Source organism: Mobula hypostoma, chromosome 4 (genome assembly GCF_963921235.1).
Source record: "Mobula hypostoma chromosome 4, sMobHyp1.1, whole genome shotgun sequence".
Taxonomy (NCBI): domain Eukaryota; kingdom Metazoa; phylum Chordata; class Chondrichthyes; order Myliobatiformes; family Myliobatidae; genus Mobula; species Mobula hypostoma.
In genome coordinates, this window is record NC_086100.1 from 122079390 (window position 1) to 122100473 (window position 21084).

The following is a 21084-nucleotide window of genomic DNA, read 5'->3' on the forward strand; positions in this document are numbered from 1 at the left end:
ACAATCTTACACATTTTAACAAGTATTGTAAGCAAATAAATGCAGTTGCAAGAAAAAGTTTGTGAACCCTTTGCAATTACCTAGTTTCCTGCATTAATTGCTCATAAAATGTGGTCTGATCTTCAACTGTCACAATAATAGACAAATGCAACCTGCCTAAACTAATAACACAAACAACTGTACTTTCTCTCGTCAATACTGCGTACACAATTTAAACAATCACCGTCTACGTTCAACAAAGTGTGAACCCCTGGGGTAATGCCCTCTACAAAATGTATTTGGAGTCAGATGTTCCAATCAATGAGATGAGATTGGAGGTGCGGGTTGTAGAGGTGCCCTGCCCTAGAAAAACAAACACAGTCAGGTTACTGACAGAGCTTGCTCTTCTCAAATCAGATGTCTTTATGTGCACCATGTCTCAATCAAAACAACTTTCGGAGGACCTTAGAAGAATTGTAGCAATGCACTAAGCTGGAAAAGGCTACTAAAACATTTCTAAGGACCGGAGTGCTCATCAGTCAATAGTAAGATAAAACTCTCTACAAATGGAGGCAATTCAGTACTGGTACTAATCTTCCTAAGAGGGGGTATCCTAAAAAGATCACAGCAGGAGCACAACATACAGTACTGAAGATAAGGTGAAAAAGAACCCAAAGGTAACAGCAAAGGACCTGTAGAAATCTCTAAAACTTGCTAAAGTCACTGTTCATGTGTCCATTACTGTATAAGGAAACACCAAACAAGAAAGGTGTTCATGGAAGGACACCACGAAGGAAGCCACTGCTCTCCAAAATAAAAAAAAATGCTGCATGTCTCAAGTTTGCAAAAGACCACCCGGATGTTCCACAATGCCTCTGGGATAATATTCTGTGAACACGAGACAAAAGTTGAACTTTCTGGCAGAAATGCACAACACTATGTTTGGAGGAAAAAGGGCACTGAATGCCAACACCAAAACCTCATCCCAAATGTGTAGCATGGTGATAGGAGCATTATGGTTTGGGGCTGCTTTGCTGCCTCAGGGCCTGGACAGTTTGCAATCATTGAGCGAACAATGAATTCAAAATTGTATCAAGGCACTTTACAGGAGAATGACAGGGTAGCAGTCCATCAGCTGGAGCTTAATAGAAGTTGGATGATGCACCAAGTCAATAATCCAAAACACGAGTAAATCAACAGCAGAATAGTTTGAAAAGAAGAAAATTTTGGAATGGCCAAGTCAGAGTCCAGACCTTAACCCAAGTGAGATGCTGTGGCATGACCTGAAGGAGGCTGTTCATGCAAGGTATCCCAGAAAAATTGATGAACTGAAACAGTTTTGTATGGAGGAATGGTCTAAAATTCCTCCTTGCCGATGTGCAAGTTTGATCACCAGCTGTTCGAAATGTTTGGAGGTTATTGCTGCTAAAGGAAATTCTAGCAGTTATTAAAGACAAGGGTTCACATACTTTCTCCAGCCTGGACTGTGAATGATTAAACAATGTGTTCAATAAAGACATGCAAAGTACAATTGTTTGTGCTATTAGCGTAGACAGATGTGTTTGTCTATTATTGTGGCTTCGATGAAGATCAGAATGCATTTTATGAGTAATTAATGCAGAAAACCAGGCAATTGCAAAGGAGATCAAAGTTCTTATTGACAGTTATTTTATTTCTTTTAAACAATGAACAAACTGGACTTGGTAGATTATTTTAAAAACGCAAACAACAGGAATTCTGCAGATGCTGGAAATTCATGCAACACTCAAAGTTGCTGGTGAACTGTACCACTTCCTAGAGATGCTGCCTGGCCTGCTGCGTTCACCAGCAACTTTGATGTGTGTTGCTTGGTAGATTATACTTAGAATAGCTTCAGGTTTCCTTCCACTTAAAAATCAGTGTGTGTATGTTGTTGTCACTACGCAAAAAATTGCACAGCACTAAATTTTTGCGTAAACTGGTCATTACAAATTAGAGAGAATACTGGTAGTGGTGTCTAACAACAGATACTTTGTCTGAAACTATAAATATATCAAATGTAAATGCCACCAAAAATTAAGTCATGCAAAAATGAATTTTTTTCCATCAGTTTTTTATAGCCCTTCACAAATAGTAGGTGTGAACAGTACTCAAAATCCTAAAACTAATTTACACAAAGCTTTGTGTTTAAGAGGGAATGGGGACAACATGAAAATGCTTTTGGCAGAGAATATACACAATCACCAACTTGGTTCAGAGGTTTACTGGGTCACCAGAATAAGTCACAATTATTACTAACATATTATGGATCTGAAGAATAGCAAACATCGAAGTTACGATTTCGAAGGCTTCTGAGCCAGCAAGGAAGTTCAAAAATCGGTTGGTACTTCCAAGGAGTGGATAAAAAGATACAAAAGCTCTTTAAGAAACGAGGAAAAATTATTTCAAATATTTCTAGAAGATGTACAATGATTCCTTTCAACTGAGATAAATGAACACAGCTGGGATTTTAATGCACTTCAGTATCAACAGTATCTTGTATAGAATTTGGCTCATTTCACCTCTCAATACTTCAGTAAGAATAGGTCCTATCAGCCTAATATTTGCTCATATATCAGCCTCTTTATCCCAAGAATCAAGTAATGGAAGATTCTCTAGTTCAAGTAAACCCCTCCTTAACTAAGGTGGAGCAAAGCTACAGATGCGGCAAGACCTCACTCAGCAATAAAAACATTCATTTGTCTTCCAAATTACTTACCTCACCTCCATGAAAATGCTGCTTCTCTTCTATCAGATCTCTATAAACATTCTGTAGACTTTCCCCAGTTAAATAATAACTGCTTTTTCTACAAAAGCAGGCAAGCTCTCAGTTCCCATAATACAGTGCTTAAATTTTGCCCAGTCCCTTAAAACAATCCATTTCCCATTGCAGTTTTATGTCTTTTTCACAACTTGCTTTTCCCACACTCCCCTTCTCTCTATACTGGCCACCTCACTCTGCACTCTCAGTCCTGGTACAGGGATTTGACAAGAAACACTTACTATCCCTTTCCTCCTAAATACAGCTCAACCTGCTGAGTTCTTCCAGCAGATTGCTTGTCTTCAATGTTTTCCTACCTTTGTACCATGGCACAATTTAACTAAGTACACTCAGTCTCCTTATTCAAGTCCAAGATAAACAGCAAACATTGATGTGCCAACATCTATCCCTATGGCACAAAGCCAAAAATAGTCTGGCAATCTGCAAATGACTGATTATCCTGACTCTTGTTACTTAGCCATTTTCTATCTATTCTTATGTATTACCCCCAACTTACTAAGCTTTTATTTGGCAGCTATAAAATACCTTCAGGAAATTCAAATACAATATAGTTACCAGTTCCTCTTTATCCACAACACATGTAACATCCTTAAAGAGCTCCGATAAATTTGTCAAATAATTTCTCTTTTATTAAACCTTGTTCACCCAATAATGCCAAACAGAAGAGGGTAACACACTGACAATACAGCTGACCAGATTGATTCTGACTGAACCTGTTGTACTGTGTGGAACTGGGATGTCTCCCTGTGACTTCAAGTTTCTCCAGCACTTGTTTCATCCCACATTTCAAAGGTGTGGGAGTTGGGTTAACTTCACTGCTCTCAGTAGCTGCAAGGAAAACTAGGACAGTATAGCAGACTACTGATGGACATGAGGAGGTGAAGTTACAGGAGAATAGATGAAGAGAGATCAAAGGGATTGCTTCGATAGATGTCAAGAATCCAATGAAACAGCCACCACTGTAGGGAATTACAGAAAAATAGATGACCCTTACTAGCCACACTGGCAATTCTTACCACCCTATCAGCATACATGATAACAGGAGATTGGTGATGGCTGTGTGTTGGGTATGACAAATGACATGGAATTAGATATCTCAAACTAGTTCTGAAGTTCCAAAGTCAAAACCAAAACTCAAATTTGAATTTATTCTCATAAGCACAAGTACACATGCGCTCAACTGCAATACCTCCTTGCAACAGTCTAACAACCTGTGCTAAATAACCAAATAAATTTACAATACAGGCATTTACATATGTGGAAAATTGCCCAGGTAAGATGAAGCTTTCATTTTTCACAGGTACATCGAAACACTGAAACATACAGTGAATGTGATTCACTCCATCCAATAATCAATAAATACTGGCCTTGCTTAGAATGTCCAGATCTCAAAAAACATATGATCAAGCTGTATCAACCAGTATTATGAATTTCTAAACATCCAACTTCTCCTCTTTCACTAATGGATTGTAGCTCCCTCCATTTTATTTATATTGTAAACGTAAATTTGCCAGATCATAATGACAGCACAAAAAGATTGTTACTTATCTTTTCACCAGTTTATTTTTTCGAGCTCAGCCGGTGAGTGAACTTGGTCCCGTCATCAGGGGAGAAGCATTCTCATCCCTCCGGCGGTTCAACAAGTTCACTCACTGTTCGACTTCCAGAATTATTACAATTTATAAGGCCACCAGTGCAAAAAGAACAATCAGTTTGATAAACATTCCAGCCAAGTCAATGAACTATTGATACAAAAGAACAATCTGTCTGATAGACACTCCAGCCACTTTAATTTAAAAAAGGAATGTCCTACCTGGTTTGTTGAAGCCAAAACTTAATTACAAAGATAAGAACATCCACCAAATTTATGCTTTAATTAAGAAAGGAATGTCCTGTCTAATTTCCATCAGGTACCGCCTTTTGTCGAAACTGAAAGGTGCGAAAAATCAGGAGACATCTTATGTGGATCTGTGTGAACTTTAACCCATATCTTGCTCCAAAGCAGCAGCTGTGAGACATTATTCAAACATGCTGCAGTCACTCACAAAATATGCAGACATAGTGGGTACTTAACCCATTATTCACAGGAATCTGAAAATCCCTCAATTCCCTTAAACTTTATCATTCCCTCCTTTTTATCATTACATGATAACTTTTCAGAACAGACCGTCACTTCTACAACATAATACAAAACATACCCAACATGGTCCCTGTTCTACTTGCTTAGCGTAGGTATGGCAGAGGGACAGAAAAGTGTTAACCTGGGGGCCTCCCAAAACAGGGGCAGGTCCCCTTAGGGTCATTAAAATCATCATTAACCAATACATTTTTCAGTCCTCATCAATTCCGCCAGTAACGTGTTTACAGTCCGTTCAATGTATCCACCGGAGCTGCCCTTCCACCTTCACTGCAGTAGGTGTTGTCAGTAGCACTTGGTACAGTCCTTTCTACGTTGGTTCCAACTTCTTATGATCCCAGTTCTTAATCAGGACTAAATCTCCAGGCTCAATGGTGGAGTAGTCACTCTTAGGTTGGGTGTTGTCCTCTCAATAAGTCTGTCGTACCTGTTAATGCAAGCTTTGGAGAGTTTTAGCTAACTTGCATAAATATTTTCCCATCTCCTCCCCTAAGGTATGCAAGTCCATCCTTTCAGGAAGGGGAGGTTGGGCCAGTTCCAACCCCCGTGGGATTTGCATGGCCTTCCCGTAGATAATCTCAGTGGGGGATAACCCGTTTTAACTGAGGGTGTGATTCTCATGTGGAACAAGGCCAAGGGTAGAACCTTTAACCAGGTCAGCCCAGTCTCCTGGGTAAGTTTGGCCAACTTATCTTTCAAGATACCATTGGCTCATTCCACTATACCAGCTGCCTTTGGGTGGTGAGTGCAGTGCAAGTGTTGCTTTATAGCCAACTCCTTGCAGATTTCCTCATTTATTTTGGCTACAAAGAGCAGTCCATTGTCTGAGCTCATCATTTCCGAGAGTCCATAACGGGGAATTATTTCCCTCAGCAATATTTTTACCACGGTTGTAGCAGGATTGTCAGTCGTGGGGATAGCTTCAATCCATCTACTAAATACATCTACTATCACTAAACAAGACTTATACCAATGTACTCCAGGTAATTATATAAAATCAAATTGCAAACAAGCAAAAGGCCCACCGGGCAAGGGGGTGGTTCCAGAACCACAGAACTTTCCAGCATTCGTTTTTTTTTACATGCTGTGGCTCGCTTTTCAGCTGCTTGCTGGAAATCAGGGTGCCACCGAGATAGTAACCATTCCCTCCTTGCCCAAGTGTGTACAATTATTTACATAATCTATCAAGATAGATAAGAACACAGAGGGAACACACCTGTTCCAAGGGGTCACCCATAAATTGGTCTGAGGTTCAAGGAGGCAACCCATTTGGGACTGTAGTTTGCACTCTTCTTCAGGGGCGTCCCCGTTAGTTACGTATTTCCCCCCATGTCTGGCATACCCGTCCTTAGGTTTTGTCTAATAAGAGTTTGCTGGGCTCCCGAGGGGACTAAAAGTGTGGGGTCCAAGGCTGTCTGTTTAGCTGCTGCATCAGCCTGAGCATTACCCTTGCTCAGATTCCCCAGTATGGGCTGCACATTTAATAATAGCCAAAACTCGAGGTAGCAGTAGAGCGGTGAATAAGTTGTTTACAAAGGTAGCATTATAATGGAGTAGCCAAAAGAAGTCAGGAAATCCCCAAATTTTCGTAGTCAGTGCATAAAGGGAGTCTGTAAGTTCGCACTTTAGTCTGTTGCTAGGACACAGGCACGAGTCAGAGCAAACAGCTCAGCTTTCTGGGCGGAGACAGCTGTTTCAAAAGAGGCCTGCTCAATTGCTTCACTGTCCAACACTACTGCATCGTTTCCCTGCTGGATCCACAAAAGAGCTTCCATCCTCATAAAATGTCACCTCGGGCTTGAGGGGGTACTGCGGAAGGGATGGGAGAGTCTGTCCTTCTTTCATGGTGATCCGTACGGGGTGGGGCGGGGGGGCAGTTGGTGCGGTCGACTTCATGGCCTGGAATTTCCCAGAGATGTGATACAACGTCTTGGGTTCGGTCAATATTAAAAGAGTATCTTACCGGATGTCCCGTCTTCACCTTCGACTCCTTCCAGTATCGGAGTTGGCCCGCGGCCAAGTCTTGCCAGTCTCCCTCAGTGCTGGAGGCTTGTTTTGTCAGGGTGTGGGCAAGGAACCCAGGCTCTTTGGCTTGAACCCAGGTCAAAGCCTAGTGGTATGGGGAAACACCAATCCTGTCTGTCGCCAAAGGAAATCCAGAACTTCGGCCAGTAATGCACTGCCCTCTCTTCCTTTAACCTCTCCAATCACCGTGACTGGGAACTTCTGTCCTTGAAGGGGTGCATAATACTGGCTTTCCTCAGTTGAGCACCCTGTAGGATCATAGCAGAGTCACATGAGGTTCTGCCTCTGGCAGAGGGGGTTCAAAGGAAGTGGAGTCCAAATTAAGTGCTCACCACTGGCGGGGGGGTGTCAGTAACTGGGGAAGCTGTCAGTTGTTTGCTAGTCACAGGGTGACACCCTTGTCCATGCATAGAGTCTCGACTTCCAACGGACAGAGCAAGTCTCATTCTGCTAGATTACACCCCAGTGGCTGGGGACGTGAATACGTGCGTTCCTTGCTTCGGTTCCCGTTTCTAATCCCCCAGATGTAGCCTGCTCGCATCCTTCTTCCTGCCGAACATTTTCACTTTTAATATTAGTTCCCTCCGGGGTTGATCCAGATTCGAAAACCGAGCCCCAACAATATGTCACAGCTCTTTGTATTCGATTTTGATCATTGTCAGGCCAATCCATAGCATTTGTTTTAATCATGTTGGCTAACTTAACTGGTAAGCATTGGAGCAGTAAGGCATTAAACTGGGGGGAAGGGGGGGGAACAAATTCCCATTATTAGAGGCTTGGTCTCCTGCGAAAGTGCCGTCGCAGGCCACAAATCGCTCCTGATTATCTGTAATCTGGTGTGTCTGTTCACTCTCATTATGGATTCTCACCTGATAGATTTGGTATCTTGATTCTGCCTTCAATTTCCACCCCTCATCATGCAGCAGAGACCAAATAAATTTTGCAGGGTCGCAATATACATTTCTATAGTACTGCAGACCTACTGAGCAAACTGCGTTGTTTTTTTTCTCTATCTGGGGCCTGATTCATGATCATTATCATTTCCTGAGGCTTCCAGGTTGTATACACAGGAATCACTGATGGCTGCCCCTCCTCGGCTGCTCATGGATTGGGCCGCATTCGGGTGGGCAATTGTCTCTGTGGAGCCATTAACTCTGGGGTTTTATTGGCTCCTTCCCTCCCTGTCTCGGAATAATTCTTGGTACTCCCTTTCTGAATCTCAGGGTATAGAGAACCTCCCCTTCGCTGCTGTTTCACCTGAGCGGCCACCATATCTGAGTACTGGGAGGATTGGGGGTTCGGGAGCACTGGGTGCAATAGGCCCCTGATAAGATGGGGGGATACGGTGGGTGTCCAATTCTCATCACGGTCACTATCCTCAAACAGGGTCTGTACGCCAGACATGGGTTCGGGATCCCGTATTTGCCCTGGATCTCGCACGCGGCACTGCCGATCTAAACCTTCCTGTCCATATCTGCCTTTGCCTGTTTTCTTTGTTTCTCTATCTGGCCAGTAAAGTATTATTTCATATGGTATCAGCTTTATCTTTCCATTCTTTAATCAGGAATTCCCATTTCTTTCCACGGTTCTTTTTCCAGATTAAATTAACCACTTGTTCACATGACTCTATATCCCAAGTCCCGCCGCCCCCCCTCCAAGGGGCCAAATATCAGATCCCAAACATTTAGTAAGCGCAAAACTTAATCTTCGTAAATCCTCCTCTGATTTAGGTAATTTTTCACATATACGTTTGTACTTTGGAGGGGAGTTCCCTTTCCAGCTGTATCAAGGGCCTGTCCCATTATTGCCCTTATTATATTACCAGTTAATCTTATTTATCAAGTCAAGTCAAATTAAGTTTATTTATACAGCACGTTTAAAAACAACCCATGTTGACCAAAGTGCTGTACAAAGCAAAGCAAGTAGCTAAAATCGCAAATACACAAAACACAGACAAACCAACCAGGCAAACAGCTTATAGGCACAAAAAACACAACGCAAGGGCCTATGCACAAGCCAAAAAACTGTCTCTGTTTATGCCACTGGGTGAGAAATTCAGCCACCCTGCCTCCCCCTTAATCAATTTCAACTGGCCATATCATCAGGAGGCAGCTGATATGGTCAAATCTGTCAGGTAGCGGTGGCCGCCTCTCCTGACCGGGGACCCCAATCCCGACTCTTTCCTTAGGAACAATACAGAATACCCAATGTCACCTGCAGCCTTTAATTCTCACAAAAACTGCTAGCCTATTTTCCATTAATACTCGCAAAAAAAACAACTCTCACATACACTGGAGGCCCTTCCTCCTTTATCCTGAATTTGTCTCATTAAATTTCAACCGGCCATATTTCTGCTGCCAAGGTGAGAATTTTACGGGGCTGCCAGTCTCATATCATTTTCAAATTTCAACCAGCCATATCTTGACACTTGCGCAACCCCTTTTCCGAATCATTAAATTTCAACCGGCTATATCCTGTCACCCGCAACAACGTAAAAGAGACAACTACTTACCTTGAATCCTGTATCCAAACAGGTATATGTAAGATAATGGAAAGGATGATAACAGAAAGGTTATCGTATGAGCTTGAGAAAAGGGGAATGCTGGCAAGTTACCAGAGTAGTTTTAGAAAGGGAAGGAATTCCATGGACTCAGTGATAATGTTAGAGACTGAAATAAGGAAGGCCCAGGCAAATAGAGAGTCAGTAGTGGCAGTGTTCTTTGACATTGAAAAAGCCTATGATATGATGTGGAAGGAAGGATTATTAATTAAACTGCACAAGATGGGGGTTGGTGGGAGAGTTTTCAATTGGATTAAAGATTTTTTGTTTGGTAGAAAAATTCAAGTTCGGATTGGATCAGAATTATCAAAACAGTACATAGTGGAAAATGGCACACCTCAAGGTAGTGTGATTAGCCCGTTACTTTTCATCATTATGATCAATGATGTCTTCACAAAGGTACCAGTGGATATAGGTAGGTCACTGTTTGTGGATGATGGGGCCTTGTGGAAAAGAGGCAGGAACATGGACTATATAATCAGGAAACTACAAGAAGCAATTGATGAAGTGGTGGAGTGGGATTATGATTGGGGATGTAGATTTTCAGTAGATAAAACTCAGACTGTATTTTTTTTTACCAGGAAAAGAGTTGAGGTAGGGAAGAAGTTAAGGATGTATGGGGTTGAATTAGATAGGGTTGCATCATTTAAATTTCTGGGAGTTATATTTGATTCACGATTAACAGGGGCAGACCATATCAGGAAAGTTGAGGAGAAATGTAAAAAAGTAATAAATGTGATGAGATGTTTGACTGGTAGGGAATGGGGAGCAAGTTGTTCAACTTTGAAGAGAATGTATGTGGCTTTAGTGAGATCTGCGTTGGACTATGGAAATATAGCATATGGATCAGCAGCTAGGTCTCTGATAAGGAAACTGGATGTGATTCAGGCTCAGGCCTTGAGAGTGTGCAGTAGGGCTTTTAAAATGTCACCAGTGTCAGCCCTACAGGTAGAAATGGGAATAATGCCTTTGGAACTAAGAAGGATGCAACTGATGGCAAACTACTGGGCTAACTTGCAGGGACACAATGATTCTCACCCTGCTAAAGGAGTGTTGCAGGAGTGCTGGGAAAATGGGAGGTTTCAGAGGGATACCTTTAGTCGGGTAGGGAATGATATCGCGAAAGAATGTGGAGTGTTTGATCTGAGGACAAGTCCTTCAGTAATTTATCCGGTTGTAGCTCCATGGAAGCTTGTATGGCCTGACATAGACTGGCATTTGTTAGAGGTAACAAGGAAAGAAAGATATAAAACTGATTTGGTAAATGCATTTAACTGTCATGTAATGGAAAAGTATAGTGATTATACTCACATTTATACGGATAGTGCGAAGGAACCTGAAACAGGAGTGACAGGGTTTGGGGTGGTTATACCAGCAAAAGAAATTGGAATCAGCAGAAGAACATCCAATAAGTTAGGGGTGTTTACAGTGGAGATGCTGGCGGTGTTGGTTGCGTTGCAATGGGTGCAGAAAGCCAGACAAGTCAAAGCATTGATATGTTCAGATTCATCCTCAGTTCTAGCAAGTTTAAGGTCTTTTCACACAAACAGTTGGCAAGATGTACTTTATGAAGTCCTTCAGTTAGTTACAAGAATTGCAAATCAGGGAGGTCAGGTAAAATTTCTATGGGTTCCAGCACATGTAGGGGTGAAGGGGAATGAGAGGGTGGATGAGTTGACAAAGAGGGCGTTAAAGAAAGAAAATGTGGACGTGCACATTAGTATCAGTAAAGCAGAGGTTAAGTGTGTAATCTGGGAAAAAGTCAACCGAATGTGGAAAGAAAGATGGGACAGGGAGGGGAAAGGGAGGCATTTATATCAAATACAAAAGAGTGTTGCAGGTACTAGGGTAGGTAATGGAAACAGAAGAGAGGAAATTGTGTGGACTAGGTTAACGCTGGGGCATTGTGCATTAAACAAAACACTGAAAATGATAGGGAAACACCAGACAGGATTGTGTGAGGAATGTCAGGAAGAGGAGTCAGTAGAACATGTAGTTTTGTGTTGCAGGAAGTATGGGAGACAGAGAGAGATGATGAGAATTAAATTAAGGGAGTTGGGGACGCAGGAATTCACATTAAAAGGGTTGCTGGGCATGGGTGAGAGAGCACAAGTCCGGGTATTTTTAGCGTTTTTAAGGGGTACAGGGGTTTTTTATAGGATATGACGGATAAACAGGAATAGGGTACTAGGATGGGCAAAGATGGGTGGGTAAAGTGTAGGGGTGTGTGTGTGTGTGTGTGTGTGCGCGCACACGCGCGCGCAATTGGGTGAAGGGATTTAGAATATATGTCTAGTGCACATTCCGGAGCACAGGGTGGCGGTAATGCACCATTAAGCTGGATGCCGACCGCCGTAAAACAAGATACAGACAGACAGGTTGCCTGATCCCGTCAAGGTACCAGTCCCAATGGGCGAGGGGCAAAAATACTCGGTCGGACACAAGGAGTAGCCAGAGGTAAACTATCTCGGGGCGCCCCGCCACTCAACTGTGTTCGATTCAAGCCCCCTGTCACTTACTCAGCCCAGACAGATGTTCCCTATGTTGGGATCCAAGTCACAGCACCAACTGTAAATGTAAATTTGCCAGATCAAATAATGACAGCACAAAAAGGTCGTTACTTATCTTTTCACCAGTTTATTTCTTCGAGTTCAGCCAGCGAGTGAACTTGGTCCCAACATCAGGGGAGAAGTGTTCTCATCCATGGTTCAACAAGTTCACTGTTCGACTTCCAGAATTGTTACAATTTATAAGGCCACCGATACAAAAAGAACAATTAGTTTGATAGGCACTCCAGCCACTTTAATTTAAAAAAAGGAATGTCCTACCTGGTTTGTTGGAGCCAAAACTTAATTACAAAGATAAGAACATCCACCAAATTTATGCTTTAATTAAGAAAGGAATGTCCTGTCTAATTTCCATCAGGTACCACCTTTTGTTGAAACCAAAAGGTATGAAAAATCAGGAGACATCTTATGTGTATCTGTGTGACTTTTAACCCTTGTCTTGCTCCAAAGAAGCAGCTGTGAGACATTATTCACAGCACATTCACAGCAGCCACTCACAAAATACACAGACATAGTGGGCACTTAACCCATTATTTACATGAATCTGAGAATCCAATTCCCTTAAACTTTATCAATATCTCAAATAGGGACATTACATTTGTAATCTTCCAGCCAGCTGTAAAGTTTCTACAACCCAGTAAACTTTGGAAGATCACATTTTTTTCTATGCATAAGTGAAGGACTAAGTCCAATGGATCTGTTAACCTTCGGTTCCACGAACTTGCCTAGTACTTGTATCTATGTAGTAATTGCTTTAAGTTCCTCCATACCCTTCACTCCCCGATTTTCTATTACTGGTATGTTTTTGGTACCTTTCACCTAGCAAAAAAAAGTATTCAATATCTCCCATTTTTCTGGTATTAGCTCCAAAGAAAGGCTCACCCTCAAGGTGACTAACATTCACCTTAAGTAACTTCCCTTTTATATTTCTGATAAAATTTCAATTTACCCCTTTTTATTAAATGTTTCTAAATCAATCCCTTTCACAGCTGAGAATCTGCACTACAAAAGAGCCCCTTCTGGATTATATACAAGATTCAGACTCTTGTTGAAAGAACCATACACACAAAATGCTGGTGAACGCAGCAGGCCAGACCGCATCGATAGGAAGCGGTAAAGTCAACGCTTCGGGCCAAGACCCTTCGTCAGGACTAACTGAAAGAAGAGATAGTAAGAGATTTGAAAGTGGGAGGGGGAGATCCAAAATGATAGGAGAAGACAGGAGGGGGAGGGATAGAGCTGAGAGCTGGAAAGTTGATTGGCAAAAGGGATACAAGGCTGGAGAAGGGAGAGGATCGTGGGACGGGAGGCCTAAGGAGAAAGAAAGGGAGGGAGAAGCCCAGACGATGGGCAAGGAGTTATAGTGAGAGGGACAGAGGGGAAAAAAAGAGAAAAAAAAAAGGGGGAAAAAATAATAATAAATTAAAAAAAGGGATGGGATATGAAGGGGAGGTGGGACATTAATCTCCCAGTGGCCACACATTTTAATTCCACATCCCATTCCCATTCTGAAATGTCTATCCACAGCCTCCTCCACTGTCAAGATGAAGCCACACTCAGGTTGGAGGAACAACACCCTATATTCCGTTTGGGTAGCCTCCAACCTGATGGCATGAACATTGACTTCTCTAACTTCCGTTAATGCCCGAAATGTCAACTGTACCTCTTCCTATAGATGCTGCCTGGCCTGCTGCGTTCACCAGCATTTTTTGTGTGTGTTGCTTGAATTTCTAGCATCTGCAGATTTCCTTGTGTTTGCATCTTGTTAAGAGATATTTTTGACAAAGGAGAATGCTCTCAAGGAAAAATATTTGCAATTTATCACAGTGAACCTGAAAAATGTTGGCACACACCAGATAAATTAATTACTAAAGCACAAGAAAGCACTTCCTAGTTCTCATTTAAGATCTTCTTTAGAATCCTCAAATGGTACCTGCTGATAACATCTTCGACCAATGCAATGAACATATTATCCACAGCAAAGTGAACAGTAAACTACTTCTCACAGAGAGCAAGACTAAATAGTGGAGAAAACAAAATGCAACAACATTCCAATACAAGGTGGAGCAATTTCTCCAGGAACATTTTAATTGAGGGAATATGCATTATGTGCCCAAATCAATTTCATGCACATAATGCAGTGGGGTCACCAAATAAGACTGATAGCAGAATTGCCCAACATCTCATTCTGGCTGGCATAAGTACTGTCAAAGGACTGCAGAAACATTACAGCATAGGTGGTGGTCATTTGGCCCTTAAAATTAATGCCTGCTTGTTATAGTAATCTAATCTCTAGGCCAGTTAGCGCAACATCTGTAGTCGGGAAAATGCTTGAAGAAATAGCAAAATTTAGAAAACAGTGGTTCCATTAGACAGACACAACATGGATTCAGAAAGGGCAGGTCCTGTTTGACAAACTTACTGGAGTTCTTTGAGGACACAATGAGTGCAGTGGATAGAGGGGAACAGATGGATGTCGTATACTTGCATTTCCAGAAGGCGTTTGATAAGGTGCCGCAGAAGATATGGATAAATAAGATACGGATGCATGGAGACAGAGGAAGCGTATTGGCATGGATAGTGGATTGGTTAACCGACAGAAGGCAGAGAGTTGGTATAAATAGGTGTTTCTCCAGTTGGCAGTCAGTGGTGAGTGGGGTGCTGCAGGGGTCGGTGCTGGACCCGCAGCTGTTTACCATTTATATTGATGGTTTGGAAGAGGGGACCAAGTGTAGCGTAGCAAAATTTGCTGATAACACTGAGTGGAAAAGCAAATTGTCCAGAGGATGTGGAGATTCTGTAGAGGGATATAGATAGGTTAAGTGAGTGGGCCGAGGTCTGGCAGATGGTATACAACATTGGTAAATGCAAGATCATCCACTTTGGAAGGAATAACAGAAGAGTAGATTATTATTTAAATGGTGAAAGGTTGCAGCAAGCTGTTGTACAGAGGGACTTGGGAGTGCTTGCTCATGAATTGCAAGAAGCTGGCTTGCAGGTACAACAGGTTATTAAGAAGGCAAACGGAAAGTTGGCCTTTATTGCTAGAGGGATTGAATTCAAGAGCAGGGAGGTCATGCTGCAACTATACAGGGTACTGGTGAAGCCGCACCTGGAGTACTGTGTGCAGTTCTGGTCTCCATACTTGAGGAAGGATATACTGGCTTTGGAGGCAGTTCAGAGGAGGTTCACCAGGTTGATTCCAGGGATGAAGGGGTTAACCTATGAGGAGAGATTGAGTTGCCTGGGACTATACTCTCTGAAGTTCAGAAGAATGAGAGGGGATCTTATAGAAACATGCAACATTTTTAAAGGGATAGATAAGATAGCAGGAAAGTTGTTTCCATTGGTAGGTGAGACTAGAACTAGGTGACATTGCCTCAATATTCAGGAGAGAAGATTTTGGACGGAGATGAGGAGAAACTGTTTTTCCTAAAGAGAGGTGAATCTGCGGAATTCTCTGCCCAGGGAAGCAGTTGAGGCTTCCTCACTAAATATATTTAAGGGACAGTTAGATATGTTTTACATAGTAAGGGAATTAAGGGTTATGGGAAAAAGGCAGGTAGATGGAGCTGAGTTTACGGACAGATCAGCCATGATCTTAATGAATGGCAGGGCAGGCTCGATGGGCCGGATGGCCTACTCCCACTCCTACTTCTTATGTTCTTATGTTCTACAATTCCAGGAATGTTTTGTATCTTACCTGATATTTTCCCATCTTCAATCCAAGTACTTGGTCCAGCAAGGAGCTACTACCTGTTTCTATTCTGACCATACAATATCTAGATCAATCATCTTTATTTTGTCAAAACCACCCATTTCTCTCAATGCATAAATAAACAATATGTACCTGAAGACAAAATCCAATTCTCTGAAAACTTTCTCTATATCAAAACTCCAGTCACCTCCTTAGGAGAAACTACTCTGCATGCAACCAGAGAAACCCATGTGCTCTCATTCCAGTCCAATAACTTTCCCCTCTCAGAGACTGCCTCCTTTCAGTTTCAGTATCTTCATTTAGTCACTATTTCAAGACTTGATAATCTAATGATAATCAACAAGATCTCCCTCCTCACCTCTGAAGATATACTTACCTTGCACTATCCAATTCTCACAATGCTACATCGGCTCCCAATCTTCTAAAGCACCCAACCCTGTTTAAATATTGCCTTCCTCTATATCTGTAGCCTCCAAGTTTAAAAGCATAACCTCACCTCAAGAAACCATTTGGTTTCTTTCACAAGACCCATCAATAATGACTTCACTACAGTCAAGTAGATCCACTCCCTAGAATTTCCTTGTGACACACACAGCTCCTTAAGTCACTTCTTTGCTCAAACTTCTGATATTCTAATCATCTTTCTACAATGACTTTTTATAAAAGTGCATTTGTTTAGTAATAAATTACATTTATGCTTGTGCTATGCTTCTCATGAAAATTTCCCCAAGACTGATATCTACCTAATCGGGCTCAAAAATCAGGGTATTCACAAATTATCAAGCAATAACCTATGGTCAGCAAGAAACGACAAGAACCAAAATAAGAACAAAACACGTTTTGAAGACTGTTATAAAGTACTCTCTCCAATACATTTAAATACTCAGTCTGCTGCAGCATATGAATGGACCAAGCACATGATCAGAATTTAATTTTGTTCAACCAAAACTATTAGAAACCAGATAAGGTCTCTTAGAAAATTGTGCTCAAGATTAGATGGAGAAAACACTGCTTTTGTGCCCACATTATTTGAGCAATTTAGTTCAAAATGTGTATGTATACTTTACAAATTCATGAAGTAGAACTTAACATTGTACAATACTATATGTATAATAACTTTAATTTTCATTAATGAACATAACCCAATGAACTAATTCAATGACATATTTAAATGATAAACTGTCACAATTATGTCAACATTGGTGGAAATGTTCATCACAAATAAGTATCTATGTCTAGTCTAGCACCCGAGAGCAAACATCAAGATTATCGATATGGTTTATAAATATCTTAAACCACTTAATTCTTCTTTGATCTGCAAAAAATCAAAATGTAAATATATTTTACTATTTAAACACACTTATTGATGGTTTTGTGTCCATTTAAAGGGCCTTGAATCCTTACAAATGAGTGGATTTATCAGAAACTTTCCAGAATTGTTATTGAGAATTGGACAGGTGCTTTAGTTCTTATAAAACAATGAGTGCCTATAGCAAAATTAAAATCAATACTAATGATCAAAACCAAACTTAGATCACACAACTTGCGCTTTAGTCTAATATGATCTGCAGATTTGGCCAATTTCCAATAAATTAAAGTCAGTCTAATACTGAAATTAAATTAAATCTCACATGTTCCAGTATAAGGAAAAACGTACAAAAAATTTAGTAAATTATTCAATAGATCCAGAGAAAAAACATAATATATATATAGCGCTCATAAGATTTCCAGGCAGATGGATCAAGGATAAGCAAAGTAACAGTAAGATTACTATGCACAGATGGCAATACAGTTTACTATCAGGTAAACCATAGCCCTACTAGATGGGATGCCAGGCTCAATGGGCTGAGTGGCCTCCTGCTTCCTATTCAGATTCGTGTGCACAGAATCAATCAACTCTGAAGCTAAAGCATTTACTCTGAAAACTAAGTTTTGATTGTTCAAATAAATGCAAATAACTGAATTCACAAAAGTATGTGCCTGCCTAAAAGAATTATAGTTTTAAATTTGCAATAAAATCTAAAGAGTAAAATAACCAATAATGAAATCTAAAACTTAATCCCATTATCAACTTCCCCGCAAAAGTGAGGAATTTATACCCATGTCAATTTTGGACATGATTTAATTGCCCGATTCTTTAAGAACTCTATAGTAGTGGAAACTGATGCACCTGCCAAGACGGAAAATAAAAAAAATCAATGAAGTCAATGACGAAAAAGGTGCATTTACTGATGTATACAACACTCCAGACCTTTTTGCCTTCTCTGGTTACACAAAACTAGTAGTGAAGACAATAGAGCTAATCACGCTGACAAAAGGAGCAAGCACATGAAGTACCAATTTAATTACTGGATATCCACTTGACATTCATACTCCTCACTAGTTTGTATAACATCATATAAACAATGTATTAATACATTGATCAACTAAAATGTTATTTCCCTTGGTATAAACTCTTGAAGGAAAAGATAGATACATAATGACTATAAAAGATCACTAGCACCTTGCTTAGCATTAAACATCCACTCCTAGGAATAAGAAAGTTAAACAAATTAGCTCCACTTATTAGCACCATGAATTTGCATCGCTGGTGTACATCGACAGTACTGCTGTACTGAAAACATGACGAACTTCTTCCCTCACCACCTCCCCATACACTGTTGTGCCAGGAACCTGGTGTCCCAGCAGCAAATATTCACGCCTGATCAAGCAATTGTTTATGAGGCCTGTGACTAGGTGTACCATAGTGAGCAATAACAAAGTGAGAGCTTACTGTCACTTACACAAGTATATTATTGCACTGAAACAATGAGAAACGCACTGCAGCACAAGCACACTGTAGAGCACCATTCACAAAAACAAATGAAATACACATTGTACCCAAAAAACAAAAAAAGTCCATTTTAATGCAAAATGATAGCCTAATACCAAGATACATGGCTCAGGACTACACCGGACCAGCAAAGTGAGTGCAGATTACTGCTAGGCATGGATCTTAAAGTCTCTCTCAACAACATTCAGCACAAAGTAATGGAACTGTTCTTGCCCTCTTTGCCCAGCTCAGAGATTTCTCCATGTTAACAACTACAATGGCCATAAATATACATTTAGGCATATTTCCAATTTAACAGGACACCTTTGATATTGATCCAGACTTTGCCTGCAGTTCTAAATCGAACTGCCAACATTCACCGTACTATGTGCTGGCAAGTTCAAATGTCCCTTGTAATCACATTCATGTTGATGGTTGATCTCCACCAGCAATCGAACACCAATGCAATCCACAGGAACCAAGCATCTAAACAATAAAAGAGTCCCAGGATTTACATTAGCTAATTTGTTCCACAATTTTATTTAAGGTGGGACATGGTGCAAGATCCATAAACCTTTTCAGTAATTCTTTGATGCTTTTGAATACTGGAAATTGGAAACACAAGAACTACAGAATAATGCTGATAATTTTCAAAAAGGCAAACACAAGTAGATCTTTAGCAAAATTTATACAGGCTTATTCCCATATGATGTAACAATATTGGTCAAAGGTCTCAATTTAAGATATCCATGTAGTCTATGAATGTATTCCATGTTATTGGAAGTGCTAATGAAGAACAGCAACAGAAGTATAACACTAAAAACATGTATAAAAGAATGACTGGAAAATCTCTGGAATATGAATAAGTCATTGCTGACTTTGCAAGTCATTCAGTATGTTCATATGTTGTAACTTACATGCTTAAACAAAACCCCAAACATGCAAGACTCCAAGTTAAAATGATCAGAAAAATGTTTAAGTTACAACTAGCCAATGTACCTATTTTATTCATTAGTGTCATTTCTCACTTCGTTTTTTTACTAAGCACAAGTCCTACCACTCAATGCAATCACTGTAATATATTAGCAGATCAAACAAATTTACACTACTCCATATTTTTCTGATAAAAACCAGCCACAATCATATAGATTTCCAGAATCTGCAGTTTTTCATTGACTGGTCAATAAATATATCCAGAAATTAAAAGCAAACATCATCACCAATTGTATAATATACATTTCCTTTCCCAAAGAACATTATGCAAGAATTGTATATATTTTTTTAAAAAAACTATTTTGCTGGACTTGGAAGTCCCATACAACCCAAAAGGTTCAAAATAAAACTCTACCATTAAGTCATCACAAGACCAGTTGGCAATAACCAGGAAGTGGAGATGCAAAGTTCAGAGTAAATTTATTATCAAATTACTTATGTCACCATACAAGACGATAAGACATAGGAGCAGAATTAGGCCACTTGGCCCATCGAACCTGCTCTACCATTTGATCATGGCTGATACATTTTCCCTCTCAAGCTCATTCACCCGCCTTCTCCCCATAATCTTTCACACCCTAACTAATCAAGAACCCATCAACCTCCACCTCAAGTAAATACACAATGACCTGGACTCCACAGCCACCTGAAGTCCACAGATTGTGGTTAAAGAAATTCCTCATCTCCATTCTAAAGCAAAGTCCCTCTATTGAGGCTATGCCCTCTGGTCCTAGACTCCTCCACCGTAGGAAACATTTTCTTCACAGCCACTTCTTCAAAGGCTTTCAGTGAGATCCCCCACACCCCATTCTTCTAAATTCCAGCAAGTAAAGGACCAGAGCCATCAATTATTCATGTGATAAGTCTTTCATCTTTCTTGTGAACCTCCTCTGAAACCTCAGGATATCATCCTTTCTTAAATAAGGGACCCAAAACTACTCACAATACTCCAGTATTTTATCTCTTGTATTTGCAGAGTTTGTAAGGCACACTAGTGCCTAACAAAATATGCAAATACAAGAGATAAAGTAACAATAAATATCGGGAACACAAGATGAAGACTCCTTGAAAGTGAGTCTATACACAGGTTGTGGAAACAGGTCAATGATTGGGCAAGTTGAATAAAGTTATGCCCAGAAGGATGAGAGGTAATAAATGTCCCTGAACCTGGCAATATGAGTCTTGAAGCTCCTGTAACTTCTTCCTGATGGCAGCGATGAGAAGCATAACCTGGGCAGTGGTGGATCCTGACGATGGATACTGCTTTCCTGCCACAATGTTCAGTCTACATGTGCTCAATAGTGGGGACAGCTTTCCACATGATGGACTAGGACATATCCACTACCCTTTGTAGGTTTTTCTGCTCAGGACATTGGTGTTTCCATACCAGGCTGTGATGCAGCCAGTCAATATACTTTCCACCACACATCCTCAGACATTTGTCAGTTTTAGATGCCATGCTGAATCTTTGCAAACTTCTAAGTAGAGGTAAT

General features: G+C 40.7%; 1 protein-coding gene across 3 annotated transcripts in view; it reads right to left on the bottom strand.

Annotated features, from left to right (window-relative positions):
• smad1 (SMAD family member 1) overlaps window positions 1-21084 on the bottom strand; it is a 125033-nt gene that overhangs the window by 93033 nt on the left and 10916 nt on the right. Inside the window, exon 1 of one of the 3 annotated variants that reach the window (XM_063046445.1) lies at window positions 6880-7150. The exons of 1 other annotated variant lie outside the window; for it this stretch is intronic. The gene's annotated coding sequence lies outside the window, so the exon portion shown is untranslated. Of the gene's footprint in view, window positions 1-2716; window positions 2982-6879; window positions 7151-21084 lie in introns of those variants that run through there. One more of the 3 variants, XM_063046444.1, reaches the window with a different exon arrangement.